We start from the raw sequence: 13108 nt of genomic DNA, 5'->3' as shown, positions 1-13108 counted from the left end.
ATAAGAACTTGAGAAAATAAATACAACCCTGAAGAGAGAAAACATTTTTGAATTACAAACTAGATTATTGATCTGGGATAATGAATTCTCTTTATGCAGATAAAATGCATTATGTCTCTTACATTTCAACACTTTCCTTATCAAAGGATTTAGTGTGACATGGTCAAAGATGTCTGTACTGCTACATATCATGGGCATATTGGGGATGATTCAGAAAGAAAACTGTACATTCTTATCATTATTACATTCTCTTTGCCAATCAATCTGTTGAGTTACTGCACCTTTTTTGTTACAAGTTGAAGTTATTGAATAAGCTTTATTAAAAGAAGTATGGCTTAAAAATAGAAAATAACCTTTTAGATTACTACAACCATAGGGGTTCTTTTCCTTATACTTGTTCCTCCCAATATTCGTTCCCCCACTTTAGGAAAGACGCGGTGTACAGGTGAAATCCCCCCCTAGGTCTACAACTCAGAAGCCATCCAACCCCACCGTCGGACTCTCAATTCATGATCCCCCCACTTATGAAATGACAGTAACACAAATGAGCATGGCACTTTATGTCCCCAAAGAGTTTTTCTGCTCCACAAAACATTTTCTAATACTATTCTTATTAATGCAGCACTCATTACATGTTGAATAATCGATGTAGACTATAGTACTTAAATGTTGTATTTCGGCATCTGAAGTAACAGTATGTGTCACTTTTTGTTGTGTTAACTTATTAAAAACCCTTCAAACTAAACTATGGGGACCAAAGATGATTAATGAATTACGAGTACGAAAGAGAGCACTGTTATAGTATAGGATAGCGAAGTCACTTAGAGCCCTCAAGTGTATCCTCTAGACAGGAAAAAAGAGACTTAGGTCAGCTATGAATTCTAGCTTTTCAAACTGCATGGAAAAATCTAAAGTAGAAGAAATAAAATCACTTCCACAAGTATTCTGTTTCCATTTTAGTTTAATCATTTTGAACACACCTGCTAGTAAGAGTGTGCTGCTCCTTTTGCATTAGCCATGAGTCATCATGTGAAAAGAACGATGCAAAGCATGACATAGCAACCTATTGATATATATTCCTGGAACAAGGGCTTTTTTGAGTTGCAGATATTTCTAACAATCTGCTCTACAGTTTTCTCCGCATTACACTTATCTTGGATATTCTGACAATGGGTTTGGAATGCTTATTTGAGGCAAAGGTCCTTATTAAATGCCAAAACCCCAAGTGATAAGTCAGGAAAGAATCAGGAAATAGGAATATTGTATGCATTACAATGGGATGAGATTTCTTGGCCTTTTTTCCCCCGCTAACATGAATAATGTCAGGGCTCTTTCTATACACCGCCACTTTGAAAGAGAGAAAGCACTCTTGCATCTTGTTGCCTTTTCTGTGACATCTCATCAAATCATTGTCAACTCAGGAATGACCCCCAGCTCCAAACACTTCATTAGGAATATGATGTATAACACATAAAGCATTCACGCCGCAAGGTTAAACCAAGACAAATGGTTTTCCAACTGATAAATGCGCTATACCTGCTACATCAGAGGTGATAAAACAAACCCCAACTATCTCTGCACATTATAGGACATATGTTTTATTTCTCTGTTAATCAATGATGGTGGAAAAGCTGAAATGCACATTTTTGTTTGGATCCTACAGGGTTACCTAAAGGTAACCACATATTTCAATTAATGTTTCTTGAAAAACAGTTGGAATCCTATGGGAGGAGTTGCCACTTGCCTCTGTAGAATAAAGAAAAACAACCAGTCTTACTTTCCTAGAATTCCTGATCAGAAAACATCACTGCAGTCACTTTTCCTATGATTCAATATCAGCAAGCAAGAGGAGTTTCGCACATTTCAGTGCTTCGTAACAATGATGAGAAGTTGAATAGTCTAATATAGCACATACTCTTTATCTATATTGTTCCTGTTAGGTTACTGTAGTGGGTTATTCTAAATAGCATACAGGTCTTGTCTAAGGCAGTTTGTTCACTCCTTACATTAACACAGTGTTGTCTCCTGTTCTAAAGTAATATCAAATTTGTTTGAACTTCATTCTTCGCCTTACCACTCGTCATTCAACAGCAGTATTTATTCTATTTGAACTATTTAAATATTTACCTTTAAGAAAATATTCTGAAGTCAAAGTTTTTAGTTTTTAGTTTTTCTAGTTTAGCTTCTCTAGGGAATAAAACCTTAGGATTCAGAGTCCCACGGTTTATAGTCTCTACCCCAAGGGAAATGGTTTGATAATATTTTGTTTCCCAAAGTAATAATAGGGTTAACTGAATGTCTTTGCTCCTGTTTTTCCCCAAGGGAGTAACATTTCAAAAGAAGAGCTTCTTCTAAAACATCTTACATATACCCTCTAGCATGCATCTATAGTTAAATGAAATGGATCCAATTAATAGTTAACCTGGGTGACTCATTTTATAAGCTTACATTTTAACAATACAGCTGTATGAGCAAGAGATTAATATTTCACTGGACACATTTCTTAAAACCTTTGGGATGTACATTTTAAATTGACAAATAAGGTTTTACAATGTGCAAGCAACACAAACTAAGTTATGAAATGTATAATGCAAGCACAGATATCAAAGAAATTGATCTCAACAACAATTATATAATGTATAAAGCGAACTGAACTGCAGTCAAATGTGTGTTATACATTTTAAACAATTAATACACACTCACCTAAAGGATTATTAGGAACACCATACTAATACTGTGTTTGACCCCCTTTCGCCTTCAGAACTGCCTTAATTCTACGTGGCATTGATTCAACAAGGTGCTGAAAGCATTCTTTAGAAATGTTGGCCCATATTGATAGGATAGCATCTTGCAGTTGATGGAGATTTGTGGGATGCACATCCAGGGCACGAAGCTCCCGTTCCACCACATCCCAAAGATGCTCTATTGGGTTGAGATCTGGTGACTGTGGGGGCCAGTTTAGTACAGTGAACTCATTGTCATGTTCAAGAAACCAATTTGAAATGATTCGACCTTTGTGACATGGTGCATTATCCTGCTGGAAGTAGCCATCAGAGGATGGGTACATGGTGATCATAAAGGGATGGACATGGTCAGAAACAATGCTCAGGTAGGCCGTGGCATTTAAACGATGCCCAATTGGCACTAAGGGGCCTAAAGTGTGCCAAGAAAACATCCCCCACACCATTACACCACCACCACCAGCCTGCACAGTGGTAACAAGGCATGATGGATCCATGTTCTCATTCTGTTTACGCCAAATTCTGAATGTCTCAACAGAAATCGAGACTCATCAGACCAGGCAACATTTTTCCAGTCTTCAACAGTCCAATTTTGGTGAGCTTGTGCAAATTGTAGCCTCTTTTTCCTATTTGTAGTGGAGATGAGTGGTACCCGGTGGGGTCTTCTGCTGTTGTAGCCCATCCGCCTCAAGGTTGTACGTGTTGTGGCTTCACAAATGCTTTGCTGCATACCTCGGTTGTAACGAGTGGTTATTTCAGTCAAAGTTGCTCTTCTATCAGCTTGAATCAGTCGGCCCATTCTCCTCTGACCTCTAGCATCAACAAGGCATTTTCGCCCACAGGACTGCCGCATACTGGATGTTTTTCCCTTTTCACACCATTCTTTGTAAACCCTAGAAATGGTTGTGCGTGAAAATCCCAGTAACTGAGCAGATTGTGAAATACTCAGACCGGCCCGTCTGGCACCAACAACCATGCCACGCTCAAAATTCCTTAAATCACCTTTCTTTCCCATTCAGATATTCAGTTTGGAGTTCAGGAGATTGTCTTGACCAGGACCACACCCCTAAATGCATTGAAGCAACTGCCATGTGATTGGTTGGTTAGATAATTGCATTAATGAGAAATTGAACAGGTGTTCCTAATAATCCTTTAGGTGAGTGTATATATATATATATATATATATATATATATATATATATATATATATATATTCCTTTGTGTTACTGAACTGATTGTGCGTACAAATGGAAAAAAAAATGGAACATTTTAATTCTAACTGTGACAACCCTGGTAAGTATAGCATTTTTATTCAGATTCAGTATTACTGTTATTGAATTAATTAGGCTTTTATTTTTATTTTATTGCATGCAGTACTTTTTAATTTGTAATAAGAGTTTGAAAATCTATTCTAAACAGAACATGTTCAGCATCTGTGTATGGCTTATTAAGTAGAACCCACTATTATAGTTTGCCATTTTTGACAGATACTAGCTGAAAATGTCAAATGTTTAAAATGTCTGATACTGCTTCTATTTTTTCTCATCATTTTAGATAACAAGAATGGCTACATTGGAAGTGTTTAATCTTCAGAAGACCCCTAAATTGGGAAAATAGTTGAACATGAACTTAAACCACTTAAACTAGAAAAACTTCATAAGGGTCTCTCTCTGTTCTTACCGCAATATTCAGAAATACATCTAACACCCTGAAAGAAAAAGAAGAAGCTGGACTGAAAAAAAGAAAAAAAAGCCCTTTAGGAAAATGCGATAATGGATTTTTCAGATCCGCACTTTGAAGCTAGAAGATGTGAAAAGCACACAAACAAAAATGATTGTACTGTAAACTCTTTATATTGATTTATAATATGTTGAAGGAAAAAAAAACGTATCGAGGTCATTGCCAACTCCTGTATATATGTTAAGGAAGAAGATGTATAACTGACTGGAAGAAACAAAAAGAGAAGTCATATATTTCCAAACTTCAGAAGATGTATAAGAACCCAATGGAACCAATTTTGGAATGTTGCCTTCCTGGAGGTGAAATGCAAAGAGCGATGGCAAGGTTATAATTCACACATTCAAGTTCGGCTGGACTGAGATGAAGCATTGAATGGTTGTGTTTCTGCAATCCAGTGTGTAATTTTGACCATATGTTCCCAGTATGTGCTTTTAGGATGTTCACTTTAACTGGATACATGTTGCGTATGTATATACCCATTGTATAACTGTTTGAAAATATCAGAAACTTTCCAGTAAGTTACTAGTTAAAACTTGTTCTTATTCTTTGCTCTTATTATGATTTCTCTGCTCAGACTTATCTGTGTGGCAGATGAAAACAATTTCTGCTGCCGTGGCAAATTCTTTGGGTAACGAACCGAAATTATCTATTAATACGTTCTTATTAGTACAGTGTGTCCTTGGTACCAGTGCTTCCATGTCTGAACTAATTACAAAGAAAACCTTATGAAATTTTGTTTACCATGCTTTGTACTGTGTCTTTGATATCAACGCCGCCAAGCTTGAACTAATTATAAAGAATACCTTATTACTTATCGCTTCCCGTGTCTCGGAACTGCCCCGGACATATGCAAAGAAGATATCATCCAGGTTCGGGACTGCCCTGAAACTCCTTTGAAATACTGCTTGTAGATGTATAAAAGGCTGTGTGAAACTTTCAATAAATGCAGATAAACAAACAGACTTCGGTGTCTGTGACTTTTTCTTCCTGAGCGCTCGTCTCCTGCTGAAAAGTCTCCACTGTTGCTGGAAGCGCTGACTGGGGTGCCTTATTCACTGGGACCCAAAGGGTTGCTTCAACTGAAGCTTTGTACCTTAACATAAGTGTGCTAGGCTTTTGAATTTCTGTAAGTAACAAAATACGAATATTTTCGTAAAATAGAAAACTGTACCAATCACATATTAAAAGGGGCAAACTTACACCAAACTTAGATTCACAATTGATAGCACATTAATTGTGTGCACATCAAAAATGTAGCTTATATATTGCTGCATATTGTTGTTTCTGTATCGCTAAATATTTAATGAGGATGGCACTATTGAAGTTTATGGCGAACTTGCCGCAGCAGTCAGTTGTGTTTCATTCAATAGTATGTTTAAAAAAAATATGTCACCTGGAATAGGTCACATCCTCTCAATCTGTCTTCCCATTTCTTTTCACCTTTTGTTCACTCCGAAATCAATAGTTCATTACTTAATAGGCCACATATAACTCTTCAAGCACACACTGGTCTGGAAACAAACAAGTTTACAGCAGATACATACAGATGGGTGACAAATTAAAGGAAAAAACAACAATAAAGAGTCTCAGTAAGGTGTTGGGCACCACGAGCTGCCAGAACAGCTTCAATGCTCTTGACACAGATTCTACTACTGGAGGGATGAACACCATTCTTCCCTCATTTGGGGTTTTGATGATGGTGGTGGAGAGCGCTGTCTAACACGTCGGTGCAAAATCTCCCATAGGTGTTCAATTCGGTTGAGATCTGGTGACTGCGAAGGCCATAGCATATAATTCACATCATTTTCATACTCATCACACCATTCAGTGACCCTCATGCCCTGTGGATGGGGGCATTGTCATCCTGGAAGAGACCACTCCCATCAGGATAGAAATGTTTCACCATAGGAGAAAGGTGATCACTCAGGATAACTTTGTAATGATTTGCAGTGATGCTTCCCTCTAAGGGCACAAGTGGACCCAAACCATGCCAGGAAAATGCCCCCCACAGCGTAACAGAGCCTCCAGATCCCCTCACTGTTTGTAATGAGGGGTTTCTGTACTGCAGCCCTACTATAATATCCCTCTCTGTGTTGTTCTCGATGGACTGTTCTTGCTGACACAGTCTGATCATGTCCTGCATTGACATTCTCAGTCACCTGGGAAAGAGTTGCTCTTCTGTTTTTCCTTACATATCGCAGTAATGCACGAGCATCACGGTCATCGAAAGTGCGCTGTTGACCACACTTTCCAACCCTATTTACTGATGTCTTTCCCATATATCTAAATGCAGATATAACTTTAGTCACAGTTCCTATTGAAACACTAGCCATCCTTCACTCTAGCCATCTTTATCCAAAATCTAGGTCAACTGGGCCTGCTCAGCATTTGTATACATGCCATAGAGCATGATAGGTTGTTTATTACTTAATTGTATCATGCAGTACACCTGTTTGGAGGCATCTGCATTCGTTATGTTCCTCCACTCATTTATTCAGGTTTTTCCTTTAATTTGTCACCCGTCTGTATATTACTGTGTTTCTAAACATAACCATAATACATATTTCATCAATGTACTGTAAGACTTTCACATCAGAGCCCCCAGTATATAAAGAAAAAAAAATCTGTTATATTTGGGGGAAAAATTACCAAATTAATCAAACACAACTTCAACCTACAATATATTAAAATATCCCTGAAGACATATTGGACAAAAATAATACATGGACAAGGAAGAAAAGGGTCTGAAGATTTATGGAACATAGTTAAATTGCCTACGATTCACAGATGACATTATTATACTGGCTCTGAGCCCAGAAGATTTACAGCTTCAAGAACTACATGACACTGCATTACACTACATTGTGCTGCCCTTATTAATATGAACACAAATATTGCAGAAGACCCAAAAACATCAGAAGATGTACACTCCCTGATGGCATCGGCACACTTGCATTGGAAGATGTACATTCCTAAATAACAAGACAGATACAAAGAAAGGAATGGGCCTGTGAACATTCAAGAGTATGTGATTTGAAAATGGCATAGGGGCAGACACACAGCAGGAAAGGTGCATCACTGTTGGAATAAAGATATATCAGACTAGATACATACATCAAAGAACTATGAAGAAAACCTCCTGTATGACAGCAAAAGTAAATCCAGTCTTTTGCAGAAGCTAGTTGGATAATGTATATCAAATCTATACATATGTGAGACAAGGAGCTAAAAGTACATATGTTTAAACTCATTATCTAAGGTCAATGAGAAAAGCTTCCCAACAGATTTAAATTGTTATATTTTGATTTCTACTAGTTTTGAGATACAGATAAGCAAAAACACAACAGACTTTCCATTTTAACCATTAAACCATTAAATGGTTCAATTATTTTTTCTAGAACACAATAAGTGAATATACCATACACATTATGTGAAAGCATTTAAGCTTATTCCTGAATGCATTTAGATCAATCTAGAACTCTTGAACATGGTAGTTGTCAAACAATTAAGATCTCATCAGATGTATGTCTATTCAGAATATGACCATGATGTGATTAAGACATTTATTGTGACACAGGGGCTATACAATGGAAGATTGTGAAAGTTCTGGTAAAACTAATAAGTCAGATCACTCTTTTCAAAAGCCAAGCTAGAACTCAGTGAGCTGATGTATGTCCATCAGTTATGCAATTATTAATTTCTCCCAGAAGCATATAATTCTCTTCAACACATACCTAAATCATAAATCATTTCTGCAAACCAGGAAATTCAATGAAACATGATTCCATAATAAATCTTCATGCAATATATCTGCAATACACTTTATGATGCAACAAATGGTTACCACACCCCTTAACTTCACCTTTCATTTATACATTTCTCAACTTAATAGTGCAAGGTAGCAATATTGCTGTCTTACACAAATCATACGATTATCTGTAATAATAATAATTTAGAGTACAAATATATTAAAAAAGGCTTGGTGTGTTTCATTAAAAGTAGCTTGGAGACAAACATATAATAGGGAATTAACTGTCACAAATAGAACAGAAAATTGCCAACTGATAGTTACTTTAGGAAAAAAGAGAACAAGATGTCAGATAAAATAATTTTGCAATGTGTAAAAGTATATTTTAAAACTTTTATTTTAATTTGGTCTCCCAACATTGGCAACAGTGGTCCTAAACCCCAAAAAAGTGCTTTCTGCCTGCTTTGCAACTAGCTTGCATGCCGTGATAATTCTACATTGAAGCAGAACTGATTCTCATCTCTTAGGGAAAACTATTTTAGAAAATGAAATACACTATTTTTACAGTGAGGCAAATATTTCAATCTGCAGTGAAATACTTCACACAGTGTGATTGCCATGCAGTTTTTCATAGGACAGTATTACTGGGAGCAAACGCTGTTCTTTTCCTTTATCAGTCAGTATAATTGAGTATATAATATAACCTGCTATCTTAATAATAGCTAAAAAATATAGCAATGTCAGTGCTAATAGAAAAAAGAGAAGTACTGGTTTTAATAGAGACGGATTTTACTTACTTTTTTTAAGTGTTTTTTCCCCATTAGCAACCTACACAGCCTTTTAAGCTTTGACTCTATGGTAAGTTTCACAGGTTCTATTTTATTCAAATTTAAGCTGATAGAGTTAAATGGCTCCATACATCTGGGCTATTGCAAGAGGACAGAGAAAAAGATTATGCAACTAATGTAATGTAACACAATGTGAAATGAAGGAAACAACTGTGTCAATTTGTTTTTACCATAAAAACAAAAATGAAAACATCACCACACCCCATAAGGTTTTCATACATCCAAGACAAAGTGATTTCCCTTGCAGATTCACTGTATTTAAAAACAGCTAAGCTCATGTTTCATCAAACTGATCTTCTTCAGGGCTGTATTTGTTACAGTAAACATTATATCCAAGTAGGCAGAGGTTTATGGTCTTTTGATAAATAGAATAGATCATTAACCGGGCATCCAGACACCTATCCTTTAAAGAAATCTGTTATGACTCATGGACGCTATTCCTCTGTCTTTGTTCCAAGTAGAACACACACCAACTAAAAATCTTATCCTGTTTTGTTCTCCATGTAAATATCACATACCAGACATGTAAATCTGTTTCAATATTTGGTTTTAATCCCAGCAAAAAAAAATAAAAATTGTGGCAATATTGCAACAAAGTGAACACAGAACAATGACACAAATTTGTAGACCCCACTGGTTTTGTCAAAACATTATAAAATAATAATTTTAAAATTCTGGATGAAAACAAAGTGAATTACATGCATTACACACAAACCCATGCACGCACACACACACACAAACACACACATATATATATATATATATATATATATATATATATACATATACACCGATCAGCCATAACATTATGACCACCTGCCTAATAATGTGTAGGTCCCCCTTCTGCCGACAAAACAGCCCTGACCCGTCGAGGCATGGACTCCACTAGACCTCTGAAGGTGTGCTGTGGTATCTGGCACCAAGACGTTAACAGCAGATCCTTTAAGTCCTGTAAGTTGCGAGGTGGGGCCTCCATGGATCGGACTTGTTTGTCCAGCACATCCCACAGATGCTCGATTGGATTGAGATCTGGGGAATTTGGAGTCAACACCTTGAACTTGTGATCATCAGACCAGGCCACTTTCTTCCATTGCTCCGTGGTCCCGTTCTGATGCTCACGTGCCCATTGTAGGCGCTTTCGGCAGTGGACAGGGGTCAGCATGGGCACCCTGACTGGTCTGCGGCTACGCAGCCCCATACGCAACAAACTGCGATGCACTGTGTGTTCTGACACCTTTCTATCAGAACCAGCATTCACTTTTTCAGCAATTTGAGCTACAGTAGCTCGTCTGTTGGATCGGACCACACGGGCCAGCCTTCGCTCCCCACGTGCATCAATGAGCCTTGGCCGCCCATGACCCTGTCGCCAGTTCACCGCTTTTCCTTCCTTGGACCACTTTTGATAGGTACTGACCACTGCAGACTGGGAACACCCCGCAAGAGCTGCAGTTTTGGAGATGCTCTGACCCAGTCGTCTAGCCATCACAATTTGGCCCTTGTCAAAGTCGCTCAGATCCTTACGCTTGCCCATTTTTCCTGCTTCTAACACATCAACTTTGAGGACAAAATGTTCACTTGCTGCCTAATATATCCCACCCACTGACAGGTGCCATGATAACGAGATTATCAGTGTTATTCACTTCACCTGTCAGTGGTCATAATGTTATGACTGATCGGTGTATATATGAAACTTATTCCTCTCACCATCATGTTTGTCAGTACCAAATACAACCGAACTATAACCTCGCACAATATTGCCAGAGTGAAATTAATTGTAATATGCCTAATAGCTTTTTTTTCAAGTCTTGTTAAGTATTTAGTATTTATAGTAACAGGACAGTAATATAATCTATGTTGACTATAACTCCATTTCCTCACAAAGCAACTGTAACACCTTGTTATTATTATTTATTTCTTAGCGGAAACCCTTCTTAGCGGAAAACTGTATAGTACCTGTGGTGCCATTCTCCCTGTGTAGAAGAGTTTATATTCAAAAGTTACCATAGGTAAATATTTGTATGTATTATAGAAATACAGAATAATCATTGTCCAGTATAATACAAAATACATAAAATGTAATTAAAAACACAGGAAAACATTAAATAGTAAAGGAAATAACAGGAACCCATTGGATTTAGTTTTTTTTGCAGGTACAGATGACAAAATGTTATTCAGCAGTAAGGACAGTGCTATTGCTGGATTAATTTAACCAGCTGAATTCAAAAGCTTAGTAAGGTTGTATTGCCTATTGTAGTTTAAGTATTCAATAAAGTTGTGGTTATTCTTACTAGTATAACATCTGAAACCTAAAGGCTACATGTTTCTCTCAACAGAATTGTGTGTATGTATGTGATACGTATGAGTTGAATGGATTTACCTTCCCTGTTTCCTCAAAATCACTGCAGTGCGTCTTTCTTGGAGATGTTTGGTTTAGTGCCAAATAAAATAGCCACCTTCAAAACATCATGTATATCAGAGCTGGGTGCCACAAAGTTGGCCATTGACCTTGGGTTTGAGAGGTCAAATAAATGGGTGAAAAGAATTATGGCAGGTCAACCTGTGCTGAGGGAGTGAGAAGGTACAGAAGGTCAGGGCTGCAACAGCTTTAAACTGATTTAGTAGAGCAGTTCATCCCTGAAAAGTCTAACCCAGTCAGTTGGCCTGGTGACAAGAGAAAAATAAAATGTATTTACTATTTTTCGAACTGAACAAATACCCAGGCCACCAAGATTCAACCAAAACACCCTGTCTATTCATGGGATTGTTTTCACTCAATCTGTTGTGCTGGTTAATCTGTAGATCAGCTGATCAGTAGAAAAGTGCATGAGTGACATGAAAAGACAGGTGTAAAGCAAGAATGTGATTTACAGAAGGGTGATCATCAATGTCCTTGTCTAACAGGTGATAGCGATCAGATGGAACTGATAAAGGTAATAAGTGTAATGTAATTACAAAAAATAATGAGGCATGAAAACACATTATTTTACCTCTAATAACATGCATTGTACCCTTGGTCTTGGTTACAGTTCACTGCATTTGTGTCGTGTTTAGTGGAGTCTGTTTAGAAGAATGTGACAAACCTCTGTGTGCAGTGCCTATTGAATATGTAGTGTTTAATTTCTGTCTCGTGGCCCACTTACAACCGAATACAAATGCTCTTAAGCTTTTCATTATGTTTTTGCCATACCTGGATTGCCAGGAGACCAGGTGCCAACACTGCTAACAGTGTCAGGTTTCTGCTGATTAAAAGAAACGTGATGTACACAGCACTGGCGCCAGGCATCTGTGTTTGGGCCCTCCCAGAGACACTGGGATTTATGAGCTGAAATGTTTTGTTTTTTATTTTATATACGTTGATTTGAGATCATAATCAGTGCATCTCAATAAATCAGACTTGTAATGTGTGCCACACAATGCAACTGTCCTGATTAAAAAAAATAAAAAAATAGGAACACATGCATATAGAAACCCAAATTTCCACCTTTGGTTGCCTCATAGCTTGGAATTAAAATACATTAAAATCATTACCCCCAATTTATCTACACTTCCTACTTCAGACACTTCCAAGTGAATTTCTAGAAATTTGTAAACAAATAAAATAAATTAAAATAGCTTGGTTGGATAAGTGTTCACCTCCCTTGTAATAGCAATCCTAAATTAGCTCAGGTGTAACCAATCACATACCAAACTCACACACTAAGTTAAGCATTATGAAACTAAACAATATTTCCTTAATTGGTTCAATGCACAGTGTTTTATTTTTCTCCAAATTATCTCAGAATGGTCTGCCTTTTGGAATGTTTCCCGCTTAGCTAAACCCGTACATCATCTACTTTTAACTGAATAAAATCATAAAAAACACTAGATATTACAACAACCATTAAACAATTTAGTTCACTTAGGCTTTGTGATGGAGAGCAGGTATCCTTTCAGATTCAACAGCTGATAAATGTAGAATGTAGTGGCAGGAATAATTCCATTCTAAAAACCGGCTAACCGAGAGTACTAATCAACATGTTGAACCACCCACC

General features: G+C 37.2%; 1 protein-coding gene across 1 annotated transcript in view; it reads right to left on the bottom strand.

Moving 5' to 3' along the window:
- The window catches only part of LOC136767860 (contactin-associated protein-like 2), a 517302-nt gene that overhangs the window by 94778 nt on the left and 409416 nt on the right, over positions 1 to 13108 (bottom strand). The window lies entirely within an intron of this gene.

Source organism: Amia ocellicauda, chromosome 2, assembly GCF_036373705.1.
Source record: "Amia ocellicauda isolate fAmiCal2 chromosome 2, fAmiCal2.hap1, whole genome shotgun sequence".
Classification (NCBI taxonomy): Eukaryota; Metazoa; Chordata; class Actinopteri; order Amiiformes; family Amiidae; genus Amia; species Amia ocellicauda.
The sequence above is the reverse complement of the archived record's forward strand: the minus strand, read 5'-3'. Positions and strand labels throughout refer to the sequence as shown.